At 45.4% G+C, this 25946-nt stretch overlaps 1 protein-coding gene and 1 non-coding gene across 26 annotated transcripts in view; both read left to right on the top strand.

Annotated features, from left to right (window-relative positions):
* Positions 1-25946, top strand: part of MICAL3 (microtubule associated monooxygenase, calponin and LIM domain containing 3) — a 279395-nt gene that overhangs the window by 11403 nt on the left and 242046 nt on the right. The window lies entirely within an intron of this gene.
* On the top strand, positions 17430-17536 carry LOC132228890 (U6 spliceosomal RNA). The gene has a single exon (XR_009451499.1). It is a non-coding gene; the product is annotated as a U6 spliceosomal RNA (small nuclear RNA).

Below are 25946 nucleotides of genomic sequence, written 5' to 3'. Positions count from 1 at the left end.
GACCAGCCTGTTCAGTGCCTGCGCCCCTCCTACCAGTCTCACTGTGCTTTCTTCTTTACTTCTCTAGTTGTAGGACTTCCATTCAGCCGTCTTTCAGGCGGTTCTGAATGATGGTTGTTCTGTATTTTAGTTGTAATTTTGATGTGGTTGTGGGAGGCTGCAAGTACCTGCATTTACCCACACCACCATCTTGGTTCTTCCCGCATCGTTGATGTTTCTATCTCTCACACTCTTCCTTCTTCTCAGAAATCAATAAAAAAATATATATATTTTTAAAAATGCAGTAGTTAGTATTCCCCTCACTCCCTCTACTCAAGCTTCTCTGGCACCTTACAGTTCCCTCCAACACTCCAGGCGCCCTGCCTCAGGGCCTTTGCACAGTGTTTCCTCTCCCTGAAATATATTCCCCAAGATGGTTAACTTCTCTTAGCCATTGAATTTCTTTTTTTAGATGTTACTTTCTCTGTGAAAGCTTCTCTTGCCACCCAGTTAAAATGTCAACATGTCCCCTTTTCCCTAGTACTCCTCTTTCTTTTTATCCTGCTTTATATTTTCCTTTTCTCCAGGGTACTTTCCAACCTCCAGCATGCTTAAAGTTTATGGAGAGGCATAGTAAGTAGCCTGGGCACTGGATCCAGACTGCCCGGGTTTAAGTCCTGGCTTCACTAATGTACTTCTTTATGTCACCTTGGGTAGATTACTTAACCCCTTTAGCTCGGTTTCTTCATTTGTAAGAATGATACCTAACTCAGTTTTTTTTTTATGAAGATTAAATGAGTTAATATTTATAAAATTGAGTAAGTGCTATATACGTGTTTGATAACGACTGGTTTTATTGTGTTTCCTCCCACTAAAATGGAAGCTTCGTGAAGTTGGAGAGCTTTATCTGTTTTGTTCTCTACTGCATTGGTCACCACCAGTGGTCCGTGAGGTCCGAAAGGTTGGCGACACTGCCCTAATGTATCTGCAGCATTTAGAACAGGGCCTGGCATGCATTGAGTGAGTGAGTAGGTTGTAGGTGAGTTGGTCAGGAAAGGGAAGCAGTGAGGTGTGATCAGCTATGGACAGCAGAGGCCTACCTGGGTTCCCATTCCAGCGCTGTACTTAATGACTATGTAATTTGGACAGGGTCTTTTTTAAAGTTACAAAACAAAACAAAATGTAATAGTTTAGAGTGTTTTTAAACAACTTTCACTTTTAGACAAGATATTTTGACTTCCTAGTACACATTCATAGCTTGTTTCCAACTCCCCTTCTAATACTATCTAATTTTTATTATATTAATTTTATCTTGTCAGATAGCTGCATTCACTAGCATAAATCCCATAGGATTCAATGGTAATTTCTGTTTTTTTTTTATTCTGGCTTTTTCATTTTTGGCTTTTTTATTTTGATTAATCTCTTGCTTGCTCTGGACCAGTGTCTTAATCTTGCCAAGTCTCAAGCTAATACCTCCCATGTTAGAGTTGTTAGAAGAATTAGATAAAATAATATACAGTGAGTACAAAGCATGATATCGGCCTGGCTGATAGCAGATGATAAATGTTAATTCTTTTCCTTTTTCAGCTCCACTGGAAGAAGTGAACCAGTGAAGGAAGCGGTTGTTGGTCAGGAGGGGTGGGGGAAATCCTGAGTTGAGGTATGGAGAGAGGGACAAAAACAAGATGGTAGGTAGAGGTGTGACCATCACAGGCCAGCTTGACTGGGGTGGTTAGTAAGAAGGAACTCTTTATTGTTAAACTTGATACTAAGATGAGGAGTTTAGATTATTTTTTTGTTACTTTATTTTGATATAACTATACAAAATTGTACGAATAGTACAAGGAACTCTTGTTTACCCTTTACCAGAACCACCAATTGTTTTCTTTTTGCCTATTTGCTTTTTCATATTTTTCCCCTCTCTCTGTATGAAGTAGAGACATTGCACCCATTGGGTCCCTAGATACTTGGAACTGGAATATTCTCTTAGACTTTTACAGGGACCCTTAGGTTCTTAAATAAGAAGGTGGCACAATGTGAAAAGTACTTGGGGAAGGCGGCAGGGCCTGTGGCCAGGCAGTTTGGAATAATTTCCACTGGAGGGTTATGAGGACATTGGTGACTAGAAATGGAAAAAGGGTTAGAAACCCAGGATAAGTGTAGTGGAGCCTTGGGTGTGTACTGTTCGGGATGGGTGGAGGACTAGGGTGAGTGGAAGGGAGGGAGGGCTCATATGCTGTTAAAAGCAGCACTGCTTTCTGAGGAGAAGAGCAGTGTGCATAATCTGAAAAAGCAAACAACTTTATTTTATAGTAGAGACCCGGTACACGAAAATTCATGCACTTGGGGGGCGGGGGAGGGTCCCTCAGCCCGGCCTGCGCCCTCTCACAGTCCCATACCCCTCCAGGGATGTCCGACTGATGGCTTAGACCTGCTTCCAAGGGGATTGGGCCTAAGCTGGCACTCAGACATCCCTTTGCAGCTTGGGAGCCCTTGGGGGATGTTCAACTAATGGCTTAGGCCCACTCCCCGCGACATCCTTAGCGCTGCCGTGGAGGCGGGAAAGGCTCCTGCCAGTGCTCTGGCCAGCCATGAGCCGGCTTCTGGCTGAGCGGTGCTCCCCCTGTGGAAGCACACTGACCACCAGGGGGCAACTCCTGCATTGAGCGTCTATCCCTTGGTGTTCAGTATGTGTTATAGAGAGTGGTCGTTCCGCCGTTAGTGTCAATTTGTATATTACCCTTTTATTATATAGGACTAGAAGCCCAATGCACGAAATTCGGGCACGGGTAGGGTCCCTAGGCCTGGCCAGCAATCAGGGCCGATTGGGGCCTTCCCGCTGCTGGCCGGGACCTTCCTTCATTCTGTGCTGCCCCCTGCTGGTCAGCGCACATCATAGCGAGTGATCCAACTCCCTGTCTCCTGGTTGAACTCCCGAGGGGACACTTTGCTTATTAATTAGCCTTATGTATATATATATATATATATATATATATATATATATATATATATAGATAGATAGATAGATAGATTTGGGAATCTGAAACATCACTCTTCCCTTTTATTCTTATTACAGTCTGCGAAGATAAAAATCTCCTATATTCTTAAAGGAACAGCTGGGACATGCTTGTGCTTGTCAAAGGCATAGAGATGGTCTGAAGGACACAGCAGGTGCTGATTACTTTATGCTTTGTCATGAAGAGAGTAAGTAGAGATGAGCATTCAGGTAGTCGGGCATAGATCTAGGTAGGGATCACTAGTGGTTAGGTGGGGTGGATGGTGGGAAGCCAAGAACCAAAACCAGCTTTAGGAAGGGGAATCTATAGGGAACTAAGGAGGAGTAAAGCCCAGAGGAAGAAGCTTAAAGGGAGGGTAGCAATAGCAATGTAAAAAAAAATAGAAATAGAATTAAGAGGACCCAGCCCTGGCTGGTGGCTCAGTGGTTAGTGTCTGCCCACACCCAAGGCGGTCACGGGTTCAATTCCTAGTCAAGGGCACATATCTGAGTTGCAGGTTCAATCCCTGTCCCCAGTTGGGGCACATGTGGGAGGCAACCAATCAATGTGTCTCTCTCACATCAGTGTTTCTCTCTCTCTCTCTCTTTCTCTCTCTTCCCCCTCCCTTCCTGCCTTCTATTCTCTCTAAAAATCAGTGGGGAAAAATATTCTCTGGTAAGGATTAACAAACGAAAGAAAGAGGACCCACGCTGAGCCCGAATAAACCCAGTGAGTGAGCTCCCAGCCGTTCTCAGTACTAGCTCAGTGCCTTCTGGGCCCCGGAGGTACTGGTTGGGCTCTGTTTTTCCAGAGCCGTAGCCAGAACTAAAGAGCACCCTGGGAATAATGCCACACAGGGTGCTAAACCAAATCAGACTGTTGAAGGATTTCAAATTAACTTCGCAGGGCCTAAGAGTTTTTGTGGAAGAAATACCTCAAGGAGAATTTATCAGAGATGGTTTCTTACATTTGAGCTTATACTAATAATTAAAAGTCCACCCCCCTTTTCAAAGATAATGTGTTATATGGAAGATGTTGATATTTTCTGTAGCTTTCAAAATTTCCATCTGTAGGTAAATCTTTTTACAGGAAAGTCTAGATTGCCTCTGGAATAGCAGATTCTTAGGAGTAAAGTCACTACAGGGTTATATTATACTTTGTCCCTTTACATATTCATTGAGCACTTTTTGATTAGTAAACACTGGGAATGTGGTAGCAGTGAACCATGAGGGCCAGAGCCTGCTCAGTCAGACCTTGTGGTTACATTTTCAGGAATTTTGCAGCCATTATTAAAAATGAATTCTATAAACTTACAATTAAATAAATTATATTAAAAACAAGGGTAGTAAAAACTTAGATCTTATCACTTCCTCATTTTTTTAGCATTTACATCTCTTGTAGCCACATGGTGGAAATATGTAATTATGAACTATGGCATACCTCTTCCCAGCTATGTGTCTGTGTTCAGAGATATCAAGTTGGTGGTTTGAAATTGGCTGTGTTAGGAGTATTTACACCACGGACACCAACAGACACTACAAATTATGGCTTCATTTACTGTTTTGTTCCTTGTCTCAGAAAGTGATGATGAAATGTTAACATTTGCAGTTTAAATTTAAAGTGTTTGAGTCTGTAGCCATTACATTCTGAATAGCACCCCTAAAATTGAGGAAATAGTCTTCTTGTAGTTGAAAACTAGGGTCCAGTTCAGCAAATAATTTGTTCAGATCATGTTTGATGTACATCTTTCTTATTCCAGTTTTGTTTTATTTCTTAAAGTAAATGAAAATATCAATCACCATTCACTTACTTATCAATTTTATCCATAGATTGGCCGCAGAGATGAGACAAAAGTCTATGACAGCATTCTGTGAGAATCAATTGGCTATATGGAATTAGCAATAAAGAATATCATATATTTTATTGCTGCATACTTTATTATATACTAGAGGCCCGGTGCATGAAAATTCATGCACTGGAGGGGGGTTCCCTCATCCCAGCCTGCCCCCTCTCACAGTCCAGGAGCCCTCAGGGGCAGGAGGCAACCGGCGATCAGGGGAAGGCGACACCCCTATCACACTTCTATTGCTGCCACTGCCAGCAGTGCAAGCCTCGGCCGGCCCTAGTTACCTGAGCCTCGGGCGGCCCTGGGTGGCTGGGCAGCTGACATTCGAGGCTTGCCTGCACCTTGGGCCGGCCCTGGGCGGCTGGGGGACTGAGGGGACTGGGCGCCATCACCTTGTGGCTGTGGGTGCTGCCATCTTTGAGAGCGTGGCAGTCAATTAGCATATTCCCTCCTTATTGGCTGTGGGCGCTGCCATCTTTGTGACGGCGTGTCAATTAGCATATTCCCTCTTCGTTAGATAGGATTACTATATATTTATTACTGTATTGCATATTTTTTACTATTGTATGTAATACATCTTTTATTTCAGTAAAGTCCTATCTAATAAAAGAGTAATATGCAAATTGACCATCACACCAACACACAAGATGGCCACCCCCATGTGGACACAAGATGGCCGGCAGGGGAGGGCAGTTGGGAGGGACCAGACCTAAAAGGAAGGGCAGTTGGGGGCGATCAGGCCTGCAGGAGAGGGCAGTTGGGGGGACCAGGCCTGCAGGGGAAGGCAGTTGGGGGCGATCAGGCCTGCAGGGGAGGGCAGTTGGGGAGGACCAGGCCTGCAGGGGAGGGCAGTTGGGGGGGACCAGGCCTTCAGGGGAGGGCAATTGGGGGGGACCAGGCCGGTAGGGGAGCAGTTAGGCACTGATCAGGCTGGCAGGGGAGTGGTTAGGGGGTGATCAGCCTAGCAGGCAGAAGCAGTTAAGGGCTATCAGGCAGGCAAGCAGTTGGGAACCAGCAGTCCTGGATTGTGAGAGGGATGTCCAACTGCCTGTTGAGGCCAGGATTGGGCCTAAACAGGCAGTTGGACATCCCTTGAGGGGTCCCAGATTGGAGAGGGTGCAGACTGAGGGACACAGCCCCCCTTTCACAAATTTCATGCACCGGGCCTCTAGTTTATAATAAATGTGTATATATATCCTATATAGTAAAAGGGTAATATGCAAATAGACCGAACAGCAGAACAACTGAACAACCAATCAAAGCGTAATATGCTAATGATATGCTAAGGTTGCTCAACCGCTCGCTATGATGTGCACTGACCACCAGCAGGCAGATGCTCCGACCAGTAGGTTAGATTGCTGCTGGCGTCTAGCCGATCGGGACTGAGTGAGATGGGCTGGACACGCCCTGGAGTCCTCCTGCAGTCCCTCTCCGGCCTGAGCGTGCAGCGGTCCCTCAGCCTGGCCTGTGCCTTCTCACAATCTGGGACCCCTCGGGGGATGTCGGAGAGCTGGTTTCAGCTCGATCTCACAGGCTACTCTCCTTGGGAGGGCACCAGATGCAGGGCTCATAGCTGGTAAGCACTGCTGTGGCAGCACGAGCCTCTCCCGATTGGGACTGATTGGGCATGGGCCTGCAGCAGGCACAGTGGGGCCAGGATGAGTGAGAGCGGCAGGTAGGAGCTGCAGGCGGCGTTGGACTGTGGATTTCAGCCCAATCCCTGCAGGCCACCCAGAGGAACCCTACCCATGCACAAATTCATGCACTGGGCCTCTAGTATGAACATAATTTTGGAGACTAAGTTGTTAAGCATTTACCAGCACACCACCAGAGTTAAATAATCAGTGCCTTCAGGGAGTTCCTTAGTGAAGGAGATAGATATATAATCACAGAGATACCTAAGTGTGTGAAGGACACTGGAGGAAGGGCCATTGAAAGTCCAATGAAAGTATATGACAAGGTACTTAATCTGGGCTGGAGGAGGAGTTTGGGAAGGCCTCAGGGAAATGATCCTATATAGGAGTGGTTCTCAACCTTCCTAACGCCACAGCCCTATAATACAGTTCCTCATGTTGTGGTGACCCCCAACCATAAAATTATTTTCGTTGCTACTTCATAACTGTAATTTTGTTACTGTTATGAATCGCAATGTAAATATCTGATATGCAGGATGTATTTTCATTGTTACAGATTGAACATAATTAAAGCATAGTGATTAATCACAAAAACAATGTGTAATTATATATGTGTTTTTCAGTGGTCTTAGGCGACCCCTGTGAAATGGTCATTCGACCCCTGAAGGGGTCACGACCCACAGGTTGAGAACCACTGCTATATAGTAAAAGGCTAATATGCAAATCGACTGAATGGCAGAACGACTGCTTTCTATGACGCGCACTGACCGTTGGGGCAGATGCTCAACGTAGGAGCTTCCCCCTGGTGGTCATTGCACTCCCACAGGGGGAGCACCTCTTAGCCAGAAGCCTCGCTCATGCTGGTGAGCGCAGCGGCAGGGGCTAAGCCGTCAGGCGGACATGTCTGAGGGCTTCCGGACTGGGAGAGGGCGCAGGCCGGGCTGAGGGACCCCCATCCCCCAGTGCATGAATTTCGTGCACCAGGCCTCTAGTACTATTTATATTAAGCACAGACTACAGGTGACTGGGGAATGTAGGAGCACCTTGGGCAGAGGGAACAGCTTCTGGGTGAGGAAGTGTGCAGGCTCGAAGAACAAAAGGAGCAGTTCCTGTGACTGAAGTATGAGGATAAGAGCGAAGGAGGTGGGCGTTCTGGAAAGAAAGGTGGGTGTGGACCAGATGTGTGAGTGCTACTTATAGGTCATGTGAAGGTCGTGTTAACAATCTAAGGATTCTGCTTTTAGGCAGGTTGGCCACTCGGTTACTACGGACACATAAAGGCAGTTCTCCATTTGGCTGACTAGATGTGGCTTCAATAAAGAGGTGTTAATATTTTTTGGTGAAGTAAATACTTAAATTGAACAAATGTGAATTACCAACTTACTGTGTGCAGGACTTTGTGCTAATGGTTTTCAAGGACACAGAAATTGTAAACATTGTCTTTGTCCACTGGTGATGCATTGCTGGGGGAGCAGCCAGATATCTGTAGAGTTCTGTGCATGGGCCTCGAAGTTTCAAGCGCACTGTACATGCGCGCCCACACATGGTATTTTGTGGAAGAGCCACACTCAAGGGGCCAAAGAGCCGCATGTGGCTCGCGAGCCACAGTTTGCCGACCACTGTTAGACAAAGTGGGTGGAGGCAACTAGAGAAGGCCTCAGCAATTTTTTAAAATAACCCAATGGGAGACAGCAAGACCTTGGCAACCTATTAGAAAATAGGTGATCAAATAGTACTCAGCCAGTGAGGAACTGGAGGAAGGTCTAAATAAATAGGCTATGTTTCTTGCCCTACTCGTGATCCTGTACAATGGACGCCTGCTCTCAAGAGTGTTATTAAAAAAAACAAAAAAAAGATTGTTAAAAAAAAGTCTCATTTTCTCCATGCTTCTGTTTCCTAGTCCGTCATTTGAAATTTGGGCAGGTGAGCCATTTCTCACAATGCAAATTAAAGTCTATTAGTCCATGTGTGGAGTCCCGCAGGGATGTGCTCCCCCACCGCAGGAATGTCAGGAACCCATTACATGCTAAGGAGAAGGAGGAGGCAAGAGGAAGCACACCACTTTTAATCTAGGGGGTGGATACAGCCTTGCTAGCTCCTGATGGGTTCTTTTCCAAGAATTCTGCCTTAGCAACATCGTTGGGATTGGTTTATGTGTCTTACTGCCTTGTGATTGGTTGTTTGTCTTAGCAACATTCATACATTTTAAAGTTTATGTCTCCTGTGTGTGTGCCCTTCCTTCCCTGTCCAGTTGAGGTGCCTTAGTAACAACCTAGCTGGCCTTTCTGGTTTTATTTCCCCCTCCCCGCCATGGTCTTGATTCCTGACTACCTAGCTTCCCTCTGTCTCCTCAAAAATAGTTTATAACTAGAGGCCCAGTGCACAAAAATTTGTGCACTTGGGGGGGGGGCGTCCCTCAGCCCGGCCTTTGGGGGATAACCACCTGCTGGCTTAGGCCCGCCCCCAGGAGATTGGGCCTAAGCTGGCAGTCAGACATCCCTCTGGCAGCCCGGGAGCCCTTGGGGGATGCCCACTTGCCAGCGGAGAGCAGGCCTAAGCTGCAGTCGGACATCCTTGGCGCTGCTGAGGAGGTGGGAGAGGCTCCCACCACCACTGCTGTACTGGCAGCCATCAGCCTGGCTTGTGACTGAGCAGAGCTCCCCCTGTGGGAGTGCACTGACCACCAGGGGCAACTGCTGCATTGAGCGTCTGCCCCCTGGTGGTCAGTGTGTGTCATAGTGACCAGTCATTCCCAGTCGTTCTGCTGTTAGAGTCAATTTGCATATTACCCTTTTATTATATAGGATAGAGGCCTGGTGCACGGGTGGGGGCCGGCTGGTTTGCCCTGAAGGTGTCCCGGATCAGGGTGGAGGTCCCACTGGGGTGCCTGGCCAGCCTGGGTGAGGGGCTGAGGGCTGTTTTCAGACGGGCCACACCCCCTTCAGGGTGGGGGTCCCTGCTGGAGTGCCTGGCCATTCTGGGTGAGGGGCTGATGACTGTTTGCAGGCTGGCCACAGCCCCTTCAGGGTGGTGGTCCCCTCTGGGGTGCCTGGCCAGCCTGGGTGAGGGGCTGATGGCTGTTTGCAGGCTGGCCAAGCCCCCCAGTTGAGACCCTCACCCCATGAGGGTGTGGCCAGCCTGGGTGAGAGGCTGATGGCCTTTTGCAGGCTGGCTACAGCCCCTTCAGGGTGGGGGTCCCCCCTGGGGTGCCTGGCCAGCCTGGGTGAGGGGCTGATGGCTGTTTGCAGGCTGGCCACAGCCCCTTCAGGTTGGGGGTCCCAACTGGAGTGTCTGGCCAGTCTGGGTGAGGGGCTGACGGCTGTTTGCAGGCTGGCCGTGGCCCCCAGCCACCCAAGCTCCCAGTGGAGGCTGGCTTGAAACAGGTATCTGGGATTTATTTATCTTCTATAATTGAAACTTTGTTGCCTTCAGCGGAGGCCAGAGCTGGCCAGGGCAGGCGGGAAGCTTGGGTTCCTCCATCGCCGGGGGAACCAAGCCTCCTGCTTGCTCCAGCTCCGTGGCTGCCGCTGCCATCTTGGTTGGGTTAATTTGCATATAGTCACTCTGATTGGCTGGTGGGTGTGGCTTGGGGGCGTAGTGAAGGTATAGTCAATTTGCATGTTTCTCTTTTATTAGATTAGATAATTTACTTGGGAGACCCCAGAAGAGTAATCCACTTTGACAAGACCCCTTACTGTCTTTATTCCTGATTTATCCCCATCATCTACTGCCCTGGAGTCTGATTATTTCATGAATGCTAATTCTGCCTCTAACCTGACTCCTAGAGAGGGCCACATCTATACTTCTCTCCTGGTCCTCCTGGCCCCTTACGTGCTTTCAGAACTATGTGTTGGTTTTTTTATCTGCCAGAAAAGCATCATAGGATAGGTTTAGAAGAGACTTTAGACAGAGAATATCAGCCTTATGTTTAGGAGATGTGCTGGGCTGGGAGAAGGTGCTGAAGAGGGGCTCATGTCTCCTCCAGACTGGGACTGTTGCAGAAGTCCCTGAATGCAATGGAGCATTCTTCTAATGAAATCTTCGGTAAAAAAGCTCAACACTTCTTTTTCTTTTACCAACATTTGTTGAGTATCTATTATGTGCCAGGTCCTGTGTTTCTTATGAGAATACAGTGACACATAAGACATGGTTACTGCTCTCAATTTTATTTATTTATTTATTTTTTAATTAATTTATTTATTTTGCTCTCAGTTTTTTAACAGCTTTATTGTATTGTTCATATATCATATAGTTCACTCACTGAACGTTTATGATTCACTGGATTTTAGAACATTTTTGTTATCCCAAAAAGAAACCCTTTATCCATAGCAATAACTTTTTACTTCTCTGCGGTCCCCTTTATCCCAGCCCTAGGCAATCACTAATCTACTTTCTATTTGTTATTCTGGATATTTCATATAAATGAATTCACACAATATGTGCAATTTTGTGACTGCCTTCTTTTGCTTGGCATGATGTTCATTTTGTAGCATGCACGAGAACTTCTTTCTTATGGCCAAGTAATATCTCATTTTATGGATATACTACACTTTCATTCAACAGTTGATAGACATTCCAGTTTTAGCTACTTTGAATAGTGTTGATATGGACATTCAAGTACAGGTTTTTGTGTAGACATATGTTTTCATTTCTCTTGTGTATATACCAGGTACATACCTGGGAGTGAAATTGCTTGGTCACATAGTAACTCTACGTTTAACATTTTAAGGAACTGCCGACTGTTTTCCAAAGTGGTTGCACTATTTTCTATCCCCACCAGCAATGTGTGAGGGTTCCAATTTTTCCACCTCCTCAGCAACATTTATTATTATCTATCTTTTTTATTATAGCCATCCTAGTGGATGTGAAGTGATATCTCATGGTGTGTGTGTTTTTGTGTGTTTTTTTTGTATATCCCAGTGACCAGACCTTACATAACTTAATATGTGATTATCCCATTAAATCGTGCACCCATCCAGTACCACACCTAGTTATTAGAATATTATTATTATTTTAAAAACTATTTTTATTGACTTCAGAGAGGGAGGGAGAGGGGGAGAGAGAGATAGAAAGAAAGAAATATCAGTGATGAGAGAGAATCATTGATTGGCTGCCTCCTGCATGCTCCACACTGAAAATTGAGCCCACAACTCAGGCATGTGTCCTGACCGGAAATTGAACCGTGACCTCCTGGTTCATAGGTCAATGCTTAACCACTGAGTCATGCTGGCCAGGTGAGAATATTATTGACTATATTCCCTATGCTGTACTTTACATCCCCATGACTATTCTGTAACAACCAGTTTGTATCCCTTCACCTTTTTCACCCACCCCTCCGAACGCCCCTCCCATCTGGCAGCCAACAAAAAGTTCTCTGTATCTGTAACTCAGTTTCTGTTATGCTTGTTGAATTTGCTTGTAGATTCAGTTGTTAATAGATATGTATTTATTGCCATTTTATTGTTCATATTTTTGATCTTCTTTCCTTCTTCTTAAATAAGACCCTTTAGCATCCTATTTAATAAAAGAGAAACATGGTAATTAGCTGTACGTCCGCTACCCTTCCCATTGGCTAATCAGGGCGATATGCAAATTAACTGCCAGCCAACATGGTGGCCGGCAGCCAGGCAGCTTGAGGCTAACATTAGCCTCGCTTGCTTCAGTGACGGAGGACTCCAACGTTCCCTGCCTGCCTTGCCAGCCTCTGAGCTTGCAGTTTGAAACATTGTTACAAATATAGAAGCTAAATAAAACCCCAGAAACCTGCTTTCAGCCAGCCGGGATCTCAGAGCTGGAGTTGATACAGTGTTTCGATTATAGAACCCAAACAAACCAGATACCTGCTTTCAGCAGCAGAGGCCTCAGAGCTGGAGCCAGAGCTAAAGCTGGCCCAGAATTTAAAAAAAAAAAAAAAAAAGGAAAAAAGGAGCAGTTGGGAGCTTCAGTCACCTGCCAGCCTGAAAACAGCCCTCAGCCCCTCACCCAGACTGGCCAGGCACCCCAGTGGGGACCCCCACCCAGATCCAGGACACCCTTCAGGGCAAACCAGCTGGCCCCCACCCATGCACCAGGCCTCTATTCTATATAGTAAAAGGGTAATATGCCTCCCAGCACCGGGATCAGTGTGACAGGGGGCAGCACCCAAACCCCCTAATTGCCCTGCGGCTCTGTGTGTGACGGGGTGGGGCCACAACCTCCCTATCCGCCCTGCTCTGTTCGTGACAGGGGAAGGTGTCCTAACCCCCTAATCAGTCCTGCTCTGTGCCTGATAGGGGGGAGCTCCCCAACCCCCTGATCACCCTGCGGCTCTGTGTGTGACAGGGTGCAGCGCCCCAACTCCCCCCCCCCCCACGGGTCCTGCTCTGTGTGTGACGGGGTAGAGCCATAACCTCCGCATTGGCCCTGCCTTGAGTGTGACAGTGGCGGCGCCCCAACCCCCTGATTGGCCCTGCTCTGTGGGTGATAGAGGGCAGCGCCCCAATCCCCTGATCCGCCCTGCTCTGTGTGTGACAGGGGGCAGTGCCCCAACTCCCCTATCGGCCCTACTCTGTGAGTGACAAGGGGGAGCTCCCCAACCCCCTGATGGGCCCTGCTCTGTGCGTGACAGGGTACGGAGCCCCAACTCCCCTGATGGGCCCTGCTCTGTGAGTGACAGGGGGTGGCGCTGCATCCTCCCCATCGACCCTGCCTTGAGTGTGACTGGGGGCGGTGCCCCAACCCCCCAATCGGCCCTACCCTGAGTGTGACTGAGGGTGGCATCACAACCTCCCGATCCGCCCTGCTCTGTGCATGACAGGGGGCGGCACCCCAACTCCCCAATCGGCCCTGCTCTGAGCCCGACCAGGGGCTGCACCTAGGGATAGGGCCTGCCCTCTGCCACCCGGGAGCAGGCCTAAGCCAGCAGGTAGTTATCTCCTGAGAGTTCCCAGATTGCGAGAGGGCACAGGCCGGGCTGAGGGACCCCCCCCCCCCTCCGCCCCCCGAGTGCACAAATTTTTGTGCACTGGGCCTCTAGTATATCATATAAAATAATATGGCGCATAGAACCAGAACAATGGAAGCCAGCTGGCAATAGTTCTGAAAGGGAAATAGTAGTAAATCGACAGACTCTCAGGAGCTAAGAGTCAGGACATCTTAAGCTGGAGATAAAGTAAGTTTTGTGCACTGGGCCTCTAGTCCTATATAATAAAAGGTTAATATGCAAATCAACTGAATGGTGGAACAACTGGTCACTATGATGCGCACTGACCACCAGGGGACAGACACTCAACGTAGGAGCTGCTCCCCGGTGGTCAGTGCACTCCCTAAGGGGGAGCACCGCTCAGCCAGAAGCTAGGCTCATGTCTGGCGAGTGCAGCGGCAGTGGCAGGAGCCTCTCCCACCTCCGTGGCAGCACTAAAGATGTCCGACTGACGGCTTAGGCCCACTTCCTGCAGTCGGACATCCCCCAAGGGTTCCCAGACTGCGAGAGGACACAGGCCGGGCTGAGGGATGCCCCCCACCCTGAGTGCACGAATTCTGGGTCTCTAGTTTCATATAATACTGGTTTGGTGGTAATAGTTCACCTTTAGCTTTTTCTTGTCTGGGAAGCTCTTTATTTGTCCTTTGATTCTAAATGAGAGCTTTGCAGGGTAGAGTAATCTTGGTTGTACTAGTAGATCTTTGTTTTTTATCACTTTGAATATTTCTTGCCACTTCCTTCTGGGCTGCAAAGTTTGTGTTGAGAAATCAGTTGACAGTCTTATGGTAGCTCCCATGTAGGTAACTAACTATTTTTCTCTTGCTGCTTTTAAAATTTTCTCTTTGTCTTTAACCTGTGGCATTTTAATTATGTGTCTTGGTGTGGGCCTCTTTGATTTCCTCTTGAGACTCACTGCTATTCCTGGACTTGCAAATCTGTTTCCTTTACCAAGTTATGGAAGTTTTCTATCATTACTTTTTCAAATAAGTTTTCAATTTCATGCTCTCTTACTTCTCCTTCCGGCGCCCTCATGATGCAAATGTTGTTATGCTTAAAGTTGTCCCAGAGGCTCCTTATACTATTCTCTTTTATCCTCTTTTTTGGGGGAAAGGAGGGGTTCTTTTAGCTGTTCTGATTGGGTGTTTTTTACTTCCTTATTTCAAATCACTGGTTTGATCCTCAGCTTCATCTACTTTACTGTTAATTCCCTGTAAATTATTATTTATTGCAGTTAGTGTAGCTTTCATTTCTAACTGTTTCTTTTTTATGCTATTGAGGTCCTCACTAAGTTCCTTTAGTATCCTTATAACCAGTGTTTTGAACTCTGCATCTAGTAGCTTATTTATCTCCATTTTGTTTAGTTCTTTTTCTGAGGTTTTGTTCTGTTGTTGCATATGGGCCATGTTTCTTTCTCTCCTCATTTTGGCAGTCTCCCTCTGTTTGTTTCTATATATTAGGTAGAGCTGCTACATCTCCCAGGCTTAGTAGCATGACCTAATGTAGCAGGTGTCTTATAGGGTCCAGTGGCACAGCCTCCCTGATCACCCCAGCTGGGCACTCGAGGTGTGCCCCCCCCCCCTTGTGGGCTGTATACCCTCCTGTTGTAGTTGAGTCTTGATCGCTGTTAGCCCATCAATGGGAGGGATTTACCTAGGCCAGTGGTCGGCAAACCTCGGCTCGCGAGCCACATGCGGCTCTTTGGCCCCTTGAGTGTGGCTCTTCCACAAAATACTGACTTCTGCACATGGGCCATGAAGTTTCAATCACATTGTACGTGCGCACCGCACGTGGTATTTTGTGGAAGAGCCACACCCAAGGGGCCAAAGAGCCGCATGTGGCTCGCCAGCTGCAGTTTGCCGACCACTGGCATAGGCCATCCAGCGGTAAGGACTGGCTATGACCACTGACCACCAACCTCTAACCACCTTGGAGGATCAGCTGTGTGGATACCCACGGGACAGAGCAGGACTTACTTCAGTAGAGCTCTGGTACCCACTGAGTCTGCCCTTGAATATGTTGCTTATGGAAGTGGTGGTGCTTCGACATGCTCTGAAGCTGTCCACTGAGTGCACTAGTTATAGGGCCTCCTAGGAGGTGTAGGCCAAGGTCAACCACCACCTGTGTTCTGCACAGGGCCACCAGGCAGAAGCTACAAAGTAATCTGCAGATGGCTGCTTCTTGTGATGAGCTTAGAGGTGCTCAGGTGAGGCCAAGCTATGAACCAAGGCAGGCTGCTGCTAGTGCTGGACTTGAGGCCACTTAGTGAGAGGTACTGGGCATGCTGAGACCAGATGATCTTAATTGAGAGATTTTAGGAAAATCTGAAGCATGAGCCAAGACAGGCCATTCCTATGGTAAAGCTAATGGAAATAGGTTGGGTGAGCCCAAAAGTTGGGTGGGGCAGGGCCTCAGGGAATTATCAGGGTGGGATAAACTGTGTGAGCCAAGTTGATGGAGTCTCAAATATGGTGCCTGTCTGCTGGTTCTGTGGGGCAGGGCTCATCAAAGGAACAATGGCTTCTGCCAGCACTTCTGTCTGGGAGAAAGCTGTTCCTCTAGCCTTCACATTGATGCTAAACAGTTTAGTTCTTCCCATATGTCTCTGGTGCCTTTCAAGCTGCTGTCCCTGTGCTGGTGCTCAGAGGGAATAAGTCTGAGTAAGTCCATGTGCGAGCCCTTTAAGAGGAACTGTCTGGGACTCTAGCAGCCTCAGCCTTCCTCAGCCTCAATTCCTGCTGGTTTTTTACAGCTAGAGGTTGAGTGAAACCCTGAGCTTGGGTGTTTGGTGTGGTACTGGGACCCTTGCTTCTCATTGGGGACCTCCACAGCCAAGGTATCCCTTCCAATTTTTATCCCCCACATGTGGGTGTGGGACCAGCCCCTTCCAAGTCTCTGTCCCTCCTACCAGTCTCAATGTGGGTTCTTTAATTTCGTAGTTGTAGGACTTCCATTCAGCTTGATTTCAGGAGATTCTGAATGATTGTTTTTCTGTAGTTTAGTTGTAATTTTGACATGGTTGTGAGAGGAGGCGGGTACCGTGTTTATCTATGTTGCCATCTTGGCCACCAGCAGTCCTCATTGTGGTTTTGATTTACATTTTCCTAATGGTTAATGATGCTGAGTAGCTTTTTGTATGTTTATTGGTCATTTGTGTGTCTTCTTTGAAGAAACATAAATCTCTAGCTCATTTAAAAATTTGGGTTACTTAATTATTGAATTGTAACAGTTCTTTGCATATTGTGGATATAAGTTCCTTTTCACATATAATTAAATCTTTGTTGCCATCACTGGCGCTCCCAGCTCTGAGGCCGCAGCTGGCTGAAAGCAGGTATCTGGGGTTTGTTTGGCTTCTATAATTGAAACTTTGTTGCTTTCAGAGCTGTTGCTTTTGGAGCTTAGAGCAGGCCACGGCAGGCGGGGAACCTTGGCTTCCTCCATCACAGGAGCAAGAAAGCCTCCTGCTTGCTTCAGCTGTGTGGCTGCCAGCCACCATCTTTGTTGGCAGTTAATTTGCATATCTTGCTGATTAGCCAATGGGAAGGGTAGAGGAGGTATGGTTAATTACTCTTTTGTCTTTTATTTGATAGGATATATATGGCATCATTTAATTCTCATAACAGTCATGCAAGGTGGTTTTATGAGCACCACTAAGGGCCATGCTCATGGTCAGGCAACTAACTGTTCAGTAGAGCTAGTTTTAGTTACACATTCTCAGGAACTGGGCTTTCTCTTGTCTGTGTGCATCTTGGGAGCCAAAGTAACAAGAACGTCATTTTTTCCCTGGCCGGGTGGCTGTTGGTTGAAGCATGGTCCAGTACACCAAAAGGTTTCGGGTTCGGTTCCCAGTCAGGGTACATACTCTGGTTACGGGTTTGATCCATGGTCAGGGAGCCTATGGGAAGCAACCGATCTATGTTCTCTCTCTCTCTCTCTCTCTCTCTCTCTCTCTCCCTTCCTCTCTCTAAAAATCAATAAAAACATATCCTCAGGTGAGGATTAAGAAACAAAAGTCAGTGCTTGCTTTGGCAGCACATATACTAAAATTGGAATGATACAGAGAAGATTAGACTGGCCCTTGCAAAAGGATGACACCCAAACTTGTGAAGTGTTCCATATTTAAGAACAAAAACAAAAAAACACAAAAGTTATTCTTTGCCCTGGGCCTGTTGTTTCAGTTACTCACATAAAGCCATGGACCAAAGGGAGGTAGGATATCTAGGACATCAACCCTTTTTGGGTGAGTCTTTTCAGTTGTGATGATTGAACAGCATCCGGGAAGATTTCAGGGGACTTGTCTTTTAAAAAGGCCTATGATCACCTCTTTTTAAGCCAGGTCCTATTGGTCTCTCTTCTACCCACAGGCAGATAGATACCCACAGAGCCTTAACAGTCACCCCAGGCTGGAGGATAAGAGCCTTATGTCCCCTCCTCACTATCACAATATAGGCTGCTTCATAACTGTAATTTTGCTACTGTTATGCATCGTAATGTAAATATCTGATATGCAGGATGTATTTAGGCGACCCCTGTGAAAGGGTCGTTCGACCCCTAAAGGGGTCACGACCCACAGGTTGAGAACCGCTGCCTAACTGGTTTGGCTCAATGGAGAGAGCGTAGGCCTGCAGCCTGAAGGGTCCTGGGTTCGATTCCGGTCAAGGGCATGTACCTTGGTTGCAGGCACATCCCCAGTGGGGGGTGTGCAGGAGGCAGCTGATTGATGTTTCTCTCTCATAGATGTTTCTAACTATCCCTCTCCCTTCCTCTATGTAAAAAAAAAAAAAAAAAAAAAAAATCAATAAAATATATTTTAAAATAAAAGAAAAAAGACCTGAAGTTCATTAGGCATTGAGTCTCAGGGTAAAGCTCTGCCTAAAAGACTTAGGGAGTGCAGAGAATGGCTGAAGGCTTAATGCAGCCTTATGTGGACAGCCCAGGTGGGCTCTGAGCAGAGCACAGACATAGACTGCCTGGTGCTACAGAGCAGCAGGTATGTGCTGGCGGTGAGAGCACTGAGCATGGTAAGTTGCTTTTGGTTCTGGCAGTGCCAAAGACTACATATGCTGACAGGTCAGGTTATAGTTACTTTGGGAACTGTGACCTTTGAATTTCCTGGCTTACACATAAAATTTCAGTTGCATAATTTGCCTCTTCTTGCCCTCCCTGGCATTTAATTTTTTATCTCAGTGAATTAGATCCATATCTCTCTGCCTAACCTTCTCTTATTAGGGCAGTCTCACTTTTCTTCTCCGGCTCCCCGAGTGTCAGGCAGGAGACCAGCTGGGGAGATGGGGGGAGGGGGGGAGCGAGGACGGTTAGGGGGCAGGGGTTGGCCTGTAGGTATTTTCTCATATCTCCAGGCCAGTCCCCTAGGCTGGGTGAACCCACCTGGGGCTGCCTCTGGGATGGATGGCAGTATGTTTCAGCCGCCCTTTCTACATCTGTGCTTCTGTGCACACTGCTCTGTGTATATGCAGCATTCTCTCCAGGCAGCTTAGCCAAATTTTCCCCAGACTTCAGTTTCCACTTGGAGTTCCTTTAACTCTAGGAAACCTGTTTCACCACCATAGCCTAAAATTATCCCCCTTCCAATGAACTCTGTATAACCTGAACATTTCATTTGGCCTCAGGATATTTTCCTTGTTTCAAGAACATTGTCATTTGTGGTTGAAGAGTGGTCTGGTTTCTTTTTTCTAAAAACTAGATTATAAGAATCTTGAGGGCTAAGATTTGAAATCATTGCCTTGCTTGTTAAATGGTCACTGGATTTGCTGAAATAAACATGTATTTTCTTTTTTTAAATATATATATTTTATTGATCTCTTACACAGAGGAAGGGAGAGGGATAGAGTTAGAAACATCGATCAGCCGCCTCCTGCACACTCCCTACTGGGGATGTGCCCGCAACCAAGGTACATGCCCTTGACCGGGATCGAACCTGGGACCCTTGAGTCCGAAGGCTGACGCTCTATTCACTGAGCCAAACCGGTTAGGGCAACATGTATTTTCTTAGTGTCTGCTATGAGAAAAGCAGTGGGCTGGGAGCTATGAAAGACATAGGACAAGCAAGGTTCTTAAATTAAATTCCTTAAGATACTTAGACTGGCCTTGCAAAGCTTGGGCTTGCCTGCCTGCCAGCTTCTTCTTCATCTCCCAGTGAACTTTTTTTTTTTTTTTTTTTTAAATATATTTTATTGGTTTTCTACAGAGAGGAAGGGAGAGGGATAGAGAGCCAGAAACATCGATGAAAGAAACATCGATCAGCTGCCTCCTGCACACTCCCCACTGGGGATGTGCCCGCAACCAAGGTACATGCCCTCGACCAGAATCGAACCTGGGACCTTTGAGTCCGCAGGCTGACGCTCTATCCACTGAGCCAAACTGGTTTTGGCCCAGTGAACTCTTAATCCACTGGCCTTGATCCCTGGAAAGGCCCAAGTCTATAAGTCTGTTCTCAAACCTGACAGCCTGTGTACGTGTGAATCCTTCTGTCCCCAGAGAAAGCTCCTTCCTTTACTTAGTGCCATTCTTCCAGCCTCAGTCAAGGTATCACTTCATTACCAAGGCCTTTTCTGATCTCCTCAGCCAAGATGCCCCTTATATTCTGCTATTATTTTCCTCCAAAAACTTTTTTTACAATCCAGAAGTGTCTGCTGAGTCCTGGCTGGTGTGGTTCAATAATTAAGAGTTTTGGCTCATGCACCAAAGGGTCGCAGGTTCAATTCCCAGTCAAGGGCACAAAGCTGGGTTGCAGATTCCATCCCCAGTCCAGGTCAGGATGCGTGTGGGAGGCAATTGATCACATTGTCTCTCTCACATCAATGTTTTTGTCTTTCCCGCCCTTCCTTTCTCCCTCCTTCTCCCCCTCAATCTCTCTCTCCCATTCTTTCTAAAAATCAATGGAAAGATTATCCTCCAGTGAGGATTAATAAAACAAACAAAAAAGAAGTATGGACTGATTTGTCTATTTGAATTATTGACATTTTTATACCAGTGGTTATCACTCCCATCTGAATTTCCATTTCTGGGACATAGGAGACAGCATATTATTCAGATTCTGTACTTAGACCCATCATGATGTCTGGTATTTACTAGTAGACTCACCGTAAATTCTAAATAATTGAGTGTTCTTGTAGAAACATATATACTTTTTTTTTTTTTCAGGGACAAGAAAGAAACATAAAATGACTAGTGATTTATCCTCTAGTTACATTGCTTTGTTTTTTTTTGCAGTAGACAGGCCTTATGGAACCACCAGTGTCCCTCTCTTGAGATGAAAATTGGAACTTCTTTGATCTAGACAAAATACATGTGCTTTTGTTCTCCTTCTTTGTCCCATCTTTCTTCCCTCTTTATTCCTTTTTTGGCTTGTCTTAGAAATAATTTAAGGCAACTTGGGCTCTTGATCTGTGCTGTACGGTGAGGAGGATAGGCAGGACTATTCTCTTGTGTGAAATTCTAGACGCTTATTTTGGAACCTTTGGGATACCCAATTTTCCTGAAACTCTCAGAAGTATTTTTCGAAGCAGCCTATGCTACCAAGAGATAGGAGAAACAGAGCTCTTAGTTTCATCTCTTTGCTGATTCCCCCAGAGGGTATGTGTGCTTTTCCTAATCTTTGATATCTCAACTTTCCCATGTACTGGATATTGTTTATGACTTGCCTATGAAATCTTTAAATAGAGAAACTGAAGTAAATGTCTCTGAAACACTTCGAGTTCGTCAGGGAAAAAAGAAGTGCTCTGTAAACTCAGAGTATAATTATTAATCAGATTTTCCTTTCCACTTCTCTGTCCTGGGTTTGCCTTCAGCACTGCTCAGACTGCCAGGATGAACACATAGAAAATAACCAGACCATCCGTCCCAACCCCCTCCTGGCACAGTGGCACAGACTGGAGATAAATACAACTCTCTAAGCCAGTGATTTTCTAACACCCTAAGGCAGCGATTTTCAACTTTTTTCATCTCATGACACACAAACTAATTACTAAAATTCTGTGGCACACCAAAATCCGACAAAAAAAAAAATAGGTATAATTCTGATTCAGTCACATTGGACTGCTATTGTTGTGTTGGCTCTTGGTCATTTTTTCATTTGACAATCAAAGGAAAAAGAGGTCCGTGCCCCTGACTAAATAGTCAGGTATTGCATGTTTTAAAAATTATTTTGACACTCTGGTTAAAAATCCCTGCTCTAAGTGACTGTCGTTAGCGTGAAGGTGGCAGCGGTCTCTTTGAGCAGCGCTTTGAGGGAGTCTTGCTCCTTCTGGGTATCTCTGGCTTCTATTGCCTTCAGTCCTGCTTGGCATTTTCAGTTGCCTTTGATACCCACTTTTCTTAGTCTGGCCAGAAGGGGGTTCTCCTTCATTAGCCCCCACTAGTGCTGCTGAATACTAGTTGGGAGTGGATGCCAAGTTCTAAATATGTCTTTCAGTCCATTTCTGAGGGAGCAGTTAACCAGCTGTGGAGCCCACAGGTTTAGGGTCTCCATTCTCCACCTCAGTTTCCACTGGTCAGTGCTCCCTTTGGCAGTCAGATAAAGAGGCCTCTGTAGTCAGAGATGTGTCCATTTTAGTACAGCAGCAGATTTTATTGTTTTTAAGCTTTAGTTTTCACTTCTTAAAGAGTATCAGATTTCAACAGTAATATTATGTGTACATTTATGAAAGAACAAATTCAGAAGCAGAATTTGATAATTATCCCCTTACTGTGTCTCTTTCTGTGTTCCCTTCCTTCTAAGAAGACCTATTCCCTAATGCCTGTAATAGTCTTGGCACACAGTAGGTGCTTTAATAGTCCTTAATTGGGCATAGTAGGAAGAAGTATCAAGTCTAACTGTCTAAGCCAGCGATTTTCAACCCTTTTTTTCTCATGGCACACATAAACTAATTACTAAAAATCTGTGGCACATCAAAAATATATTTTTTGCTGATCTGACAAAAAAGGTATAATTTTGATTCATCCACACCAGATGGCTAATGTATTGGTTGTTGTCATTTTTTCTTTTTTTAATTGATTTTTTTTTTTTTGAGAGAGAGAGAGAAAGAGAGAGAGAGAGAGACATTGAGAGAGAGAAAACATCAATGTGAGAAAGAAATGTTTATCTGTTGCCTCCCATATGTGCCCTGACTAACCCACAACCTGGACATGTACGCTGACCAGGAATCAAACCCACCACCTTTTGGTGTATGGGAGGATTCTCCAACCAATTGAGTCAAACAGGCCAGGGCTGTTGTCGTTTTTTTTTATTTGATAATCTCTTCTAAGGGAAAAGAGATCAGTGCCCCTTGACCAAACAGTCAGCTGTTACATGCTTTAAAAATTCTTGCGGCACACTGGTTGAAAATCACTGGTCTAAGCCATATATATAATTTAGCAGGATTCACAAAAATGTAGAAAAATGTTTTATTTATTGTGTCTTTCTAGTTCCTATTTATCTTGTCCTCTATTTTAGCATCCCACCCCATTTTGAGGTAGTACTTCCTAAACTGTGTTCTTTGGGCTGTTAAAAAGTGTTCTGGAGAAAATTAAAACATGTTCATAATGAAATGATTGGATTTTACTATTTTTTTTTTGTAAGGGGAAGGATTATAAAGCTTTTAAAAACTGATTATGTTCTGCAACTGTTAATTCAGCCATCAGACTTTTTATTAGTTGTGGGAGTTTTTATTTATAACAATTTTTTTTTTTAAATTTCAGAGAGGAAGGGAGAGGGAGAGGGAGAGAGAAACATCAGTGATGAGAGCGAATCATTGATTGGCTCCCTCTTGCATTCCCCCCACTGGGTACCGAGCCCAAATACAGGCATGTGCCCTTGACTGGAATCAAACCCGGACCCTTCAGTCCGCAGGCCAATACTCTATCTACTGAGCCAAACCAGTGGGGATTTTTTAATGAAGTCTTTTATTATTACTATTATTATTATTATTATTATTATTATTATTATTATTATTGATTTCAGAGAAGAAGGGAGAGAAAGGGAATCATCATTGATGAGAGAGAATCATTGATTAGCTGCCTCCTGCATGCACCCCACTGGGGATTCAGTCTGCAACCCGGGTATGTCTCCTGACCAGTAATTGAACCTCTTGGTTCTTAGGTCAGTGCTCAACCACTGAGCCATACTGGCCCGGCCATCCGTCAGACCTTTTGATTTGTGATTAATAAAATACAAATTTATCAAAAATGTTATTGAATTTATAGGCTGGATCACTAGGCATTTTTAATTTGTCATCCCATGCCAATCTAAGTATACCCTACTACCTCTTGAGCTCTTTTAGTATTTTTGTAAATTTTAATTTAAAACTATTTTGTGGTCAAATCTATTTGAGGAATGTTGAACTAGCATGGAACCAGTCTTACCTTTAAGACTACAGTAAGTCCTCATTTAACGACATCAATAGATTCTTGGAAACTGCAACTTTAATTGAAATGACATCTATCAAAACCAGTTTTACCATCAAATAATTGATATCAACAAGTGTTAAGTTCTTACAGCAAAAACATTACTACTGGTCACAAAAACATTGCCAAACTTCTAAATAAGGACTCAAAACATAATATTAAAAAATGAAATAAATATGAGTTATACATAAATCTAAAAACTATTAATAAAAACAAGTAAGAGAATTATTTTTCAACCCACCTATTCCAGTTCAGAGTTGCATGTGGCCAAAGCCACTCCTGGCAGCTCAGAGCACAAAGCAAGACCCACACTAGACAGAGCACCCTTCCATCACATGGTGCACTCACACACATACACATACTCAGATTAGGACAATGTAGACTCTCCAATTAACCTAACATACATATTTTTGGAATATGGGAGAACACCCACACAGACATGGGGAGAATAGGCAAACCACACAGATATTAATTCTTTCCGGGAACCAAAAAATTTTTTTCTCATCAGCAGTAGAATGAAATGATGTTGAACAAAACAACGTTATTGGAGGACCTGCTGTACCTTGTGGACTGTGACTAGTCATGGCGATCACTGAGTTATCTGCTATGTTGGACACTGTCCTAATCACTTCAAAATAGTTATTTACTTTGAGCCTCCCTTCAAAACCATTATATTCCTCTGAGTTAAATGGCGTTAGATCTCTATTTAACAGTGGGGGGGGCATGTAGGCTTGGGCCTAGTAAGTTTTGGATCCCAGGTTCACGTCTGGATCCTTGGAGCTCTGGAGCCTGTGCTCTTTCCACATTGGCTCTTAGCTGTGTCCTTTCAGTATTGCAGGTCTAAACTTTGTGCCAAGGTCACTAACCCTTTCATCCTTTTACCTGAACATTCCTACAGAGGCAGGCTTTGGTACGTTGTTTTGCTACTGCATTTCTCCTTTGCTCATGCTGATTCTCTCGTGTTCCTTACTTTCTAATTCTTTGTGCCCATTTATCTTACCCATCTTTCAGGATCTCTTCAGATCCACCTTTTCTTCTGTGAAACTTGTCTGGATCTTGCAACACAACTTTTCTCACAGAAATATTTCCCTTCTTTTTTAAGTAAAAAGGGGAGGGAGGAAAAAGAGGAGAATGCCTGGATTTCCTTCAGCCACAGTTTTCTGTCTGTCTGAGAACTTCTTACCTCTATAAGCAGGAGCCACTTGCCAAGGTCAGCCATGGGCCAAGGTCAGCCCTTCTGGATCTGCCCTGAGACTGAGTGGCCTGAGGTCCCCACTGTGAGCTCTGTCTGCTCTATGCCCCTTTAGCTACAGCATTTCTGTTTAGGAATGTTTTCTTTCCCTAATCCAGGCCTAGAACAGCCACGATTAGCTTCAACAGTGCAACTATATTCAGCAGCCAAGGCCAGTGTCTTGCGGCCACTCCTTCCAAAAAATCCCCAACCCCTGTTCTATCCCAACAGTTGTCTCTGAGTCTTAAATTTATCTGTTGGAAGCAATTCCTTTTTGTTTTTTTAAACAAAACTCAATCATTGGACTTTGTCCTTTGTAGATGAAGTGAGAGTTGCTTTCTGAGGACTGGCTCATACCAGCTACCAGCTGCTTTTAAATTGTTGCAGGTCTTTAAAGAGACAGTTTAGTTGTGGACCAAATTTCCTACCCAAAGAACCTTGTTGTCTGTAGGATTCTAGTGTAGACTATGACAGTGTTGAGGTGTGTGACACCTGGCAAAGGTACATGAGAGGTGCATGAGTTTGGTTTTAATCTCCCATTGGGTCAGTCTTGTAGAGTTAATCCCTTTCTCTCTCTCTCTCTCTCTCTCTCTCTCTCTCTCTCTCTCTCTCTCTCTTACACACACACACACACACACACACACACACACACACACACACGGTTGGCAGTATGTGTGCCATGTGCAGGAATGATGAACAAAACCCAGACACACACATTAGCCATATGGGCTGATGATCAAACAGAAGTAAAGCCTCATCATTTGGAGGCCTCTGGCATTGGCAGTGTGTCCTATGTGGAGAGTATCCTCAGTTAGCAGTTACTTTGTAAAAGACCGAAAGACTAGGCTGTGCATATTTGGCCTCAGCCATACAAGATAAAAATACAGTCAGAAGGATG

This window comes from Myotis daubentonii, chromosome 2, assembly GCF_963259705.1.
Source record: "Myotis daubentonii chromosome 2, mMyoDau2.1, whole genome shotgun sequence".
In the NCBI taxonomy this organism is placed as follows: domain Eukaryota; kingdom Metazoa; phylum Chordata; class Mammalia; order Chiroptera; family Vespertilionidae; genus Myotis; species Myotis daubentonii.
The sequence above is the reverse complement of the archived record's forward strand: the minus strand, read 5'-3'. Positions and strand labels throughout refer to the sequence as shown.